General features: G+C 37.8%; 1 protein-coding gene across 4 annotated transcripts in view; it reads right to left on the bottom strand.

Annotated features, from left to right (window-relative positions):
• The window catches only part of HERC4 (HECT and RLD domain containing E3 ubiquitin protein ligase 4), a 131328-nt gene that overhangs the window by 57015 nt on the left and 62177 nt on the right, over window positions 1-12136 (bottom strand). The gene's annotated exons all lie outside the window — the stretch shown is intronic.

Here is a 12136-nt window from a genome sequence, read left to right as displayed (position 1 = left end):
AAGCCCAATACTGTAACCTAAGGCTCATTATTTCCAAATATAACACATTTCTGTCATCCTACTCCTGACCCCCACACCACCCTTTAGTTTACTAGTTCTTTACCTTGTAACATTTGTGACCATGGCTGCTACAGAATTATACATTCTTAAGGAAGGACCACATCTTAATTTCCTTGATTATTCCTTACTACCAAGCACAATGTTTTATTTGCAAAAGAACTCATTAAACATTTGTTAACATCAATATATAATATGAAGCAATATATACCTAGCTTAGAACATACTAAGAACCTCAGAGTTCAGAACATTAACATGACTAAATTTTTCACAAGTACCAAGAATGCTCTAGATCAAAAATAACTTTTAAGAATAGATTAAATGGGTAAATCTAAAATATTAAATAAACTAATGATTCCACTTAAAATCTTTTCTCTACATCATTTTCACAAATCTAAATGAAATCGTTCGCTTCCTTAAAAGATTTAGCAGGATGTTATTCATTTATCCCTAAAATGTGATTCTGCTCTCTATAAATAATCAAGAAGGATGAGTACAGCACATGAATAGGTTTCTTGGGAATATGAGGAAGGTACCAAAAATTATTTTTCTTAATTTCCTTTTAATCACTACTCCAAAAAGTTTACATAATCTAGTTATCTGTTTTATACAGCTTCTTGCAGACTGAATTTTGCTAATTGTATCCTCGAGGTTTCTCCTCACATTTTTCTTGGTCTTCTGTACTTCCTGTAAATTGGTAGTTGGATCTAGAAAGGCTTTAATTAAAGTCTGATAGTTTTAACACAACTATTACAAGGTGGTAGTGGGGGCTGTTCTTCCATCAGGAAGCACATAATGTGTGGCTGGGTTCCTTTCTGCAATGTTAGGAACCACTGACGCTCAGTGCTTAGACTATTAATTCATTGTGGGTTGAAAAATGATGATATGCAAGCATTACACATTACTTCCTCATCTTGTAGCTGGCCCATTAGCTTCCCAAACTACAGAGTTTGTTACCCTGTAATAGGAAAAAATTAACTCTTGATCTTTTCATTTGCTCTTGCCTTTTAAACCTGCATTTCTTTGATACTAAAGAGGATAATAATTTTTCTTTATTTTTTAAAATATTTTATTTATTTATTTGACAGAGAGAGAGAGCACAAGTAGGCAAAGCGGCAAGCAGAGGGAGAGGGAGAAGCAGGCTCTCCACTGGGGCTCGATCCCAGAACCCTGGGATCATGACCTGAGCCAAAGGCAGACACTTAACCGACTGAGCCACCCAGGCGCCCCAATAATAATTTTTCTTAAAGATTTATTTATTTAGAGAAAAAGAGAGTGCATGAGCAGGAGGAGGGGGAGAGAATCTCAGCAGACTTCCCGCCAAGCATGGAGCCTCACACGGGGCTGATCTCACAACCCCGAGACCATGACCTGAGCCAAAATCAAGACTGACTGAGCCACCCAGGTGCTCCAAGAGAGTAATAATTTTTGCGTGAGTTTTAGTAACATGAATTTCCTCTTTGAGCATTTCCATTAATTTCCTTTAACTATTAAGTGTGTTAATGTTTGTCTTATTTATTTATTAGGTGTCTCCCTGTTTTTCTCACCAATATGTATGAGCACTTTGGATATTCAGGCTAATTAATCCTAGGCTGTATTTGCTACAACAATTTTTCTTAAATATTTAATTTTGACTCACAGATTTGTTTTTCCATTTAATCAAATGTATTTATCTCTTCCTTTATAAAGACTTTCATTGCCATAATGCTGAGAGAGGCTTTCCCATTTCATGTGTGTGTGTATTTTTTTTTTTTTTTTAAGTAATCTCTACACCCAACGTGGGGATCCAACTCACAACCTCGATACCAAGAGTCACATGCTCTTTCAACTGAGGCAGCCAGGAGCCCCAAGGCTTTTCCCATGTTTGAATCAGAGAATTATTTTCTTAAGAACTTTTAAACATTTAATTCTTTAATCCTTTATACCTTAGTGTTATAAACTATTAGGTTATATATATAACTCAGGTTAGGATCTAAACTGACCTTTTCTCCCCAATTTTCATGTGCTGAGTAATTCTCCCTTCTCAGATTAGTGATGCCTTGTTTTAAAGTTATGAAAAGGCACTATCTCTTCCACCTATAACCACAATGCTAAAAAATTCTGACACTCTTCTCTACCAAAGTGTTCTCTCAAAGTCCTTGAGAATATATATCTCCAAGAACGATTACCAAGCAACTAGAGTTTGAATTTGAAATAAAACTTATATACAATGTAAGTCATATATACACCTTATAGAATATTATATTCTTATATAAGGTATAATATACCTCATATAGGGTACGTGTGTGTGTATATGTATACACACACACACACACACACACACATATAGGGTGTAATATAAATATTATATACAATACCTACATGGAATTTCCCTTCCCCTGGACTTTCCATTAAATTCTAATGATCTGAATATCTATATACATACCAGTAATCTGATTTGTTATAGTTTTATATAGTACATATTGTCATATCTAGGAGGGCTATTTCACGTTCTCCTTGCTCTTTACAAAATACTTTTTACATTGTAAGAAAAAATTGTTAAGACTTTGAAACAGGGCTCCCTGCCTACCAATACTAAGCCCTGATTACAGCATCCTTCAGGAATTGCCGAAAGGTGTTACTGAGCTACTTACTATTCTGTAAATTGTACTTCTATTTAGGAGCAGTACTGACAGAGATAGAACAATGTACGTGTTCTTTTTTTTTTTTTTTTTTTAAGATTTTAGGGACTCCTGGGTGGCTCAGTCAATTAAGTGTCTGCCTTTGGCTCAGGTCATAACCCTGGGGTCCTGGGATCGAGTCCCACATCAGGCTCCTTGCTCAGCGGGGAGTCTGCTTCTCCCTCTGCCTGCCGCTCCCCCTGCTTGTGCTCTCTCTCTCTCAATAAATAATTTTTTGATGAAGATTTTATTTATTTGCCAGAGAGAGAAAGAGAGCATACATACAAGCAGGGGGCGTGGCAGAGGGAGAGGCAGGCTCCCCAATGAGCATGGAGCCCAATGCAGGTTCAATCCCAGGACCCTGGGATCAGGACCTGCGCAGAAAGCAGACACTTAACCAACTAAGCCACCCAGGTGCCCCACCCCCCTTTTTTTTTAAAGATTTATTTATTTTAGAGAGAGAAGAAGCACGCAGAGCTGGGAGAACAGCAGGGGGACCTTCAAGTAGATTCCCCACTGAGCGTGGAGCCCAATGCAGGGCTCGATTCCAGGACCCTGAGATCATGACTTGAGCTAAAATCAAGGGTTGGATGCTTGACCGAGTCACCCAGCACCCCTAAAACTACAAAAATTTTAAAATACTGACTCATTTAAAGATGAGCAATAATGAATGTACTACATGTTAACAAATATAACATCTTAGTATTAATACGAAAGCCATTTTGATTTCATGAACCTTCTGAGACAACACCACTATCCTGAAGCAAGTCTGTTTGCTTTAGAATATGAAAGAACATAAATGAAGACAATGGAGCAAGTGAATTTTATTTGCTTGGTTTATATTTGACTCTGAAAAGAAGCTATAAAATGTGTTAACATCTTAGCAAATTTCATTTAATTTTGAAGGGTGTGCTCCTATGGTTTAATGACTAATGCCTTCACCTATGATATAAAATGTTATTCTTTACTTTTTGTGTAATCTGCTAGACAGCAAAAATTCTGTCTTATTAGAATAATCTTCGATACTTTGTTGACTTCATTGTCTTTCATTATTTAAGGGGGAAAAAAAACAAATGTTCCTCAGTTTTGAAAGAGCTAAAAGTTCTTTTCAATCTCATTACCCTCTACATTTATTTTGAAATCTTTTACTGTGACTTTGATAAAATAGGTAACCAAGTATTGTTTCTAGCATCTAATAGTTGTATCTTAATAAAGTGTTCAAATGTCCTCTCTTTCTTTGATTTTTGCCTTCCTGTTATGGATTCAATTGTTTCCCCAAAATTCATATGTTGAAGTCTTAACCCCAGTAACTGAGAATATAACTGTATTTACAGATAGAGCCTTTAAAGAGGTGATGAAGGTAAAATGAAGCTGTTAGTGTACCTGGTGTCCTTATTTTAAGAGGAAAAGACATCAGCAATGCATACACAGAGAAAAGGCCATGTGAGGACACAGAAAAAGGCAGCCATCGCTAGCCAAGGAGAGAGGCCTCAGAAGAAACCAAACTCCTGACATGACACCTTGATCATGGACTTCTAGCCTCCAGAACTGTGAGAAAATAAATTTCTGTTCTTTAAGCCACCCAGCTTGTGGTATTTTTTATGGCAGCTCTAGCAAATGAACACGATTAGCAAAATCATATCCTAAATACAGAAAAATAAAGCTTCTAAGATACCTTTTACGAAAATATCTTTGAGATTTTCCAGACAGGCCTTGGAGAATTATAAAGGTTGTTCTTTTATTATACAAGAAGAGATGCGAGAAATAATCAGGTTTGTTTGATGTGTTACTATTTCAAGAGTTGCATGGGAAGAGTTGTCAAATCAGAAAAGATACTTAATCTTCCCGAAGTTAAATTTATATGGTAAAATGTAATTAATATAAACATTTCAAAAATTGTTTGTCTTATGGGAAGTCCCTGGGGATTTGTCAATATCCTTGTTTTCTGTATGTTTAAATATGAAGTAAAACACTATTCAAAACTCTTATGAAATTGTTATTTTCCTATATTTATCAAAGTTCTGGTCCTATTTTCAATTATTATTTGTTATTTTAAACGTTTTGTGGTATATTCTCACCGCTTTAATTCACATCTAGTTATCTCCTTGGTTTGCAAATGGGATGTATTTCAGACTTACCCACGAAGTCTTATAAAAAATACTGATGTCTAACTTACTGAATCTCTTCACTTGATATTCTTAGTGTTATTCCTGGTCTATTAGTCTATTCCTAGACCTATTAGGTCTCAGGATTATCATGTTATATCTCAACATTTTTTCATCTATAAAAAGTTAAGAGTTCTCTATATTTGTGAGTCAGATGTTAAGAGTCACTGTTCTCTTCAAGAACAAGCTTAATCATCGTCTTTAGAAATGTGTTTTGCTCATGGAACACTACATCAAAAACTAATGATGTAATGTATGGTGATTAACATAACAATAAAAAATTATTAAAAAAAAAGAAATGTGCTTTGCATGCCAACATACCCATGGACTGCATTAGAATTACTCATAATTTTTTTAAAGTTGCTACTTAAGTAGTTTTATGAAATTTCTTATTAGAACACCTTACACTGGAATGAATGAACTGATGAAGAAAAATTTATTGTGGTTATCTGTTTAGAATAATGTTTAATTTTGTTTTAAAGCTGTTTTTTGGATATATAAGGGAACTATTTGTCCTTCTTCTAAAGATATCTAATTCACAACAATTTTGTAAATTCTGCTTTGTTAAGTTGAAATGAAACATTTAAAATGGTATTTCCCTCTGCCTCACCTCAGCTTGCCAGTATCTCCTGGAGAGGAGCTTGTACCCTGGTCTGGCACCCCAGTTTTTGTGGCTGCTGCCCAGGAAGCACCTCTAGGTGCTCTGGGGGCCAGTGGGGTTTATGCTCACAGGTCTCATAGGACTGTAATCAACAGAAAAAAGTTCTTAAACAGCTACCACCACTAGGGTACAGCTAGAGACAAGAGATGAAGATGCCCAATCTTTCTGTGAGAGTCTACCATTAGCTTATCTTTGTAGCTGTGGCCTGAGAGGCAGGCTTCTAATTAAACACAGGTCTAAGGGCCTACTATAATCCTCCCCAGAGACCTCAGAAGGAGGGCCTTATCCTGTGCTCTCCCTCTGCCACACTCCAGAGCACCATTATCTCCCCTCAGGGGAAATGTAGACACATCTGGCCCTGGTTTTTGTGGCTGCCACCTAGTGGATACCCCCTGATTGCCTGGTTCTGGTGGACTGAGGGACTTGCATTCCTGGGACAGGGTTCCCATGAGCTGTAAAAATCAAAGAGACAGTTCTTGGCTGGCTACCAACCCCCAGTCACAGCACAAACAGCAGACTGAAATACATCCCCAGTCTTCCTGTGAAAAAGGCCTACTTGCATGTCCTGGAGCTTCGACCTTAGGGGCAGGCTTCTGGTTTAGCATACATCTATCAACTTACTAAGGTGATCTCTGGGGACTAGGGCTAGCAGATGCCTTCTTTGCCCTGTCCCTCTGCATTACTACAAGTCACTGCTATCTCCTGGAGTGGAGCTTGGACCATTGTCTAGTGTCCTGATTTTCATGGCTACTGCCCAGGGGACCCCTCTAGGCTCTCTGGTGGCTAGTGGGACTTTCACATGTGGTCCCAAAGGACCGTATATATTTGCATACTTTAAAAGCTGCTGCCTGAGAGTCTGGCTTCCAATTAGCCTGAATCTAGGTGCTGCCTGAGATCCTCCCATTTGGGACACCCACAGGCCTTGGCACACCCTCAATTAGTGGGAGCCACAAAAAATAAAAGACTGCTTGGACAATCACAAAGGTCTGAGAGACAACCAAGAGCTAGGGCAGGGTTGAACTATATTACAAAGCTCTAATAATCAAAACAGTATGGCATCAGCATAAAAACAGACACTTAGATCAATGGAACAGAATAGAGAAGCCAGAAATAAACCCACAAATATATGGTCAATTTATGACATAGGAGCCAAGAATATACAATGAGAAAAGGACAATCTCTTTAATAGATGGTGTTGGAAAACCTGGACAGCCAATATGCAAAAGAATAAAATTGGACAACTATCTTACCCCATAAACACTAACTCAAAACAGATTAAAGACTTGAACGTAATGACCTGAAATCATAAAACTCCTGGAAAAAACAAAGGCAGTAGTTGACATCAATCTTAGAGATGATTTTTTGGGTTTGACACCAAAAGCAAAGACAAGAAAAACTAAAAAGCTTCTGCACAGCAAAGGAAACCATCAACAAAATGAAAAGGCAACCTGTGGAATGGAAGACGATATTTGCAAATGATATATTTGATAAGGGATTAATATCCAAAATAAATAAAGAACTCATAAAACTCAAGAGCAAAAAGGCAAATAATCTGATTAAAAATGGATGGAGGATCTGAATAAACATTTCTCCAAGGAGGACATACAGATGACCAACAGGTATATGAAAAGGTGCTCAACATCAAAGAAAAGCAAATCAAAACCACACTGAGATATCACCTGTAAGACTGGCTATTATAAAAAACACAAGAAATAACAAGTGCTGGTGAAAATGTGGAGTAAAGAGAACCTTTGTGCACTGTTGGTGGGAATGTAAATTAGTACAACCACTATAAAAAATGGTATGAAGATTCCTTAAAAAATTAAAAATAGAACTACCATGAAATCCAGCAATTCTACTTCTGTGTATTTATCCAAAGAAAATGAAAAAAAAAACAAAACTTGAGAATATATATGCACCCCCATGTTCCCTGCAGCATTATTTACAATACCTAAGACATGGAAGTAACCTAAGTGTCCACTGATAGATGCATGGTTAAAGAAAACGTGATACACACACACACACACAGGAATATTATTTAGTCATAAAAAAGAAGGAAATCTTGCCATTTGTTACAACATGTATGAACCTTGAAGGTATTAGGGTAAGTGAAGTAAGTCAGAGGAAAGCAAATACTGTATGATCTCACTTCTATGTGGAATCTTAGAAAAAAAAAAAGCTCACAGATATAGGGACCAAATCGGTGGTTGCCAGAGGTAAGGCGGGTGGGAGGGTGGACAAGATGGGTGACGAGGGTCAAAAGGTATAAATCTGGACACAGATCCACACAGAGAGAGAACGCCATGTGAAGATGAAGGCAGTGATCTACTAGCCAGGAAATGCCAAAGATTGCCAGCAAACCACCAGAGGCTAGCAGAGACACATGGAACAGAGGCTCCCTTACAGTCCTCAGAAGAAAGTAATCCTGCGGTGCCTGGGTGGTGCAAATGGCTAAGTGTTTTTGGCTCAGATCATGATCTCATGTTGGACTCTCTTCTCCCTCTCTCTCTCTGCCCCTCCCCACCCAATCCTGCTTGTGCATGCTCTCTCTCAAATAAGTAAATAAAATCTTAAAAAAAAAAAAAGAAGAAGAAGAAACCCTGCTTTTTCTTGGATTTCTAGCCTCCAGAACTGAGTCAATAAATTTGTGTTGTTCAAGCTACTCAGTTTGTGGTATTTTGTTACAACCCTGCTTGTGCATGCTCTCTCTCAAATAAGTAAATAAAATCTTTAAAAAAAAAAAAAAGAAGAAGAAGAAACCCTGCTTTTTCTTGGATTTCTAGCCTCCAGAACTGAGTCAATAAATTTGTGTTGTTCAAGCTACTCAGTTTGTGGTATTTTGTTACAGCAGCCCTAGAACACTAACACAGTTGTCCAAACTTTATACATTCTAAAGAAAGGTCTGCCCTATGCCAAGCTCCAAGGGCATAATCCCAAAGTCTGGAATATCCTGTTAAGAATGTTTTTGTTTACCTGTGAGCTTGAGGCCACATCAGAACAATGTGATTTATGGTGGGGGCCATGGGCTTCACCTCTGAAGGGACTGAGCAAATTAAATTCACATTTAATGGGGCGACTGGGTGGCTCAGTTGGTTGAACATCTGACTCTCTTGGTTTCGGCTTATGTCATGATCTCATGGGTCATGAGATCAACCCCTGTGTCAGGCTCCGTGCTCAGCAGGGAGTCTGTTTGAAGACTCCCTCTGCCCCTCCCCACACTTTCTCTCTCTCTGAAATAAATAAAACTCAAAAAAATTTAAATTCACATTTAACTAGTTTTTATCCTACACAGCCTTAATATAGTGCAAAGTAACTATCAACCATTATATATATGACACACACACATATATATATAATTTGTGGTAAAATATACATAAAATTTCCCATTTTACTGCACATCTATAAACAGAAAAAATGACCAATGGAAGGTAGGAACTGTGGAGAGTTGATTCATGGGAGAAAAAGGCCCCTGGCGCTGCACAGGGGAGGGAGGCCTAGTGGTGGAGTGGGTAGTGAGAGACAAGGGGAGGGAGAAAGAGTTTGGGGTGGGGGTGGGGGTTAGAAGTGAAAACACACAGAGGACTGTACAAGAAAACTGTTCCCCAAAACCACTGACTAGAAGAAAGGAGAGGGTTTCAACACTGCCAGTTTTTTATAAACAGCAGAGTGCAGAGTTTGAAGTTTTGGAGGTCAGTGCCATAGCCAGGGTTGTCTGGCAGCGCTCCAGGAGGGAAGCAGCCGGGGCCATAGGAGCAGGCAGAGCAGTCTGAGGATCTCCTGGGTTGCACAGGGAGAAACGGTTCCCCCTGCTGGGAGTGCATTTGGTAGAGGTGACATTGGTTTTTTTGTTGTTGTTGTTGTTTTAAGATTTTATTTATTTATTCATGAGAGACAGAGAGAGAGAGGCAGAGGGAGAAGCAGGCTCCCAAGCAGCAGGGAGCCCGATGCGGGACTCGATCCCAGGACCCTGGGATCATGACCTGAGCCGAAGGCAGACGCCCAACCATCTGCCACCCAGGTGCCCGAGGTGATACTGGTTTTGTATTTTTGGATACAGAAAGAGCAATTCTTTTATTTTTTTAATTTTCTATATTTTTTTAAATTTAGTATCAAGCTTCTCTTAACAAGCAGACCAAAACACACCTAGCTTCCTTTATTTTTTAAATTTAAAATTTTTATTTTATTTTGCTTTATCTTTTTTTTTTTATTTATTCATCCCAAAAGGAAGAACAGGAAGAAATGATGACCAGGGATTTAATCAATACAAATATAAGTAAGATGTCTGAACTAGAATTTAAAACAATTATAAGGATATTAGCTGGACTTGAAAAAAGCATAGAAGACACCAGAGAATCCCTTACTGCAGAGATAAAAGAGCTAAAAGCTAGTCAAGCTGAAATTAAAAATGCTATAAATGAGATGCAAACCCAAATGGATGCCGTAACAATGAGGACAGACGAAGCAGAGGAATCAGTGATATTGAAAATAAAATTATGGAAAATAATAAAGCTGAAAAGAAGAGGGAAACAAAGATGATGGATCGCAAAGGTAGACTTAGGGAACTCTGATTTATTAAAACGTTAATAACATTCATATCATGAGTCCCAGAACGATGAAGAGAGAGAAAAAGAGGCAGAAGGTTTATTTGAGCAAATTATAGCTGAACATTTCCCCTTAAGTAATCTGGGGAAGGACACAGACATTAAAATCCAAGAAGCATGGAGAACTCCCATTAAATTCAACAAAGCCAGCCATCACCAGAGATACCACAGTCAAATTCACAAAATACACAGACAAGGAAAGAATCCTGAAAGCAGCAAGGGAAAAAAAAGTCCTTAACCTACAAGGGGAGACAGATCAGGATCACAGCAGATTTGTCCACAGTAACCTGGCAGGCCAGAAGAGAATGACAGGATATATTTAAAGTGCTGAACAGGAAAAATATGCAGCCAAGAATGCTTTATTCTGCAAGGCTGTCATTCAGAATAGGAGGAGAGATGAAGAGCTTCCCAGACAAACAAAAACTAAAGGAGTTCACTGACCACTAAACCAGCCTTGCAAGAAATAGTAAGGGAGACTCTGGGGAAAAAAACAAAAGCAACAAAAACTAGAAAGGAATGGAGAACATCATCAGAAACACCAACTTTACAGATAACACAATGGCACTAAATTCGTATCTTTCAGTGATGACTCTGAATGTAAATGGGCTAAATGCTCTAATCAAAAGACATAGGGTATCAGAATGGATAAAAAACCAAGACCCATCTACATGCTGCCTCTAACAGACTCATTTTAGACCTAAAGATCCAATCAGAAATTCTGTACCCATTACACAACTCCTCTGTTCTCCCCTTCCCCAAGTCCCTGGTAACCACTATCTTTCTGTCTCTATACATCTGACTGTTCTAGATACCTCATATAAGAACAGTCCTATGATATATTGTCCTTTTGTGTCTGGCTCTTTTGACTTAGCATAATATTTGCAAGGTTCAACCATGTTGTACCATGTATCAAAATTTTATGCCTTTTTATGGCTAATTTTCAATTACACGCACATATCACATTTTTTTATCCATTCATCTGTTGATGGGACACTCGAGTTGTTCACACCTTTTGGCTACTGTGAATCGACAAACTTCTGATGAAACTAAATCGTAGCAAAACAACTAATTTTAAAATTCCATTTCCTTTCCCATTTGAAAGCAAATGATCTCAAGGTACAGTTTCAAGGGTAACAAAATGCACCCCTAAGTGACTAAACTTTACAAACAGAAATACATGATTCCTTACAATATTCGTGCTGCTTTAAATTACAAAATCTCTTTGTTATGTTATTAACAGTGCTCTTCATGGAAGAAACTAATATAATAAAATACCAACATGCCACTAAGTACACAAGAACAGTATTACTAAAATAAATGCATGTTCTAAACCTAAGAGTGACTGGAAGAAAATGAAGGCATATACTAAATACAAAATGAAACAAAAACAAGAAAAAATAGTATCATCTGCTGACCTTTGCTAAATAAAAGCATAACTGAGAATAGCCTTTTTCGTTACCAAAAAAATAAAAAAATCTTCAAGGTCATTGATAAAAAGTTATGGACCTTTTCAAATATCAACCTTCAAAGTATGCTCATCACTGAATAAAATCTTGACAGACCCTAGTCCTCACAATTCAAAGAAAAATCCCTAAGGAAATCAGACACAATAAAATGAAGAAGAAGAAAATTCTGAGGAACAGTTTAGAATGATAAAGGAAACATTTTTAAAAGCATATTTTATCTTTTTTTAAAAAAGATTTTATTTATTTGAAAGAGAGCGAGAGAGCACGAGTGGGGTGGGGGCAGAGAGAGAAGCAGGCTCTCTGCTGAGCAGGGAGCCTGATGCAAGGCTCAGTCCTGGGACTCCAGGATCATGATCTGAGCCGCAAGGCAGACACTTAACCGACTGAGTCACCCAGGCGCCCCAAAAAGCATATTTTAGTTGCAGCATGTTAAAAAAGTAAATGAGAAAACAGCATTCAAATATTTCAAACTCTTTAGTAAATTAATACCAATGAAAAAATAACCAGATCTACTGAAAAAATACTA

Source organism: Eumetopias jubatus, unplaced genomic scaffold (assembly GCF_037043125.1).
Source record: "Eumetopias jubatus isolate StellerSeaLion01/CBP00866 unplaced genomic scaffold, mEumJub1_p1.0 scaffold_17, whole genome shotgun sequence".
Taxonomy (NCBI): Eukaryota; Metazoa; Chordata; class Mammalia; order Carnivora; family Otariidae; genus Eumetopias; species Eumetopias jubatus.
This window is presented reverse-complemented; position numbering and strand designations above follow the sequence as displayed.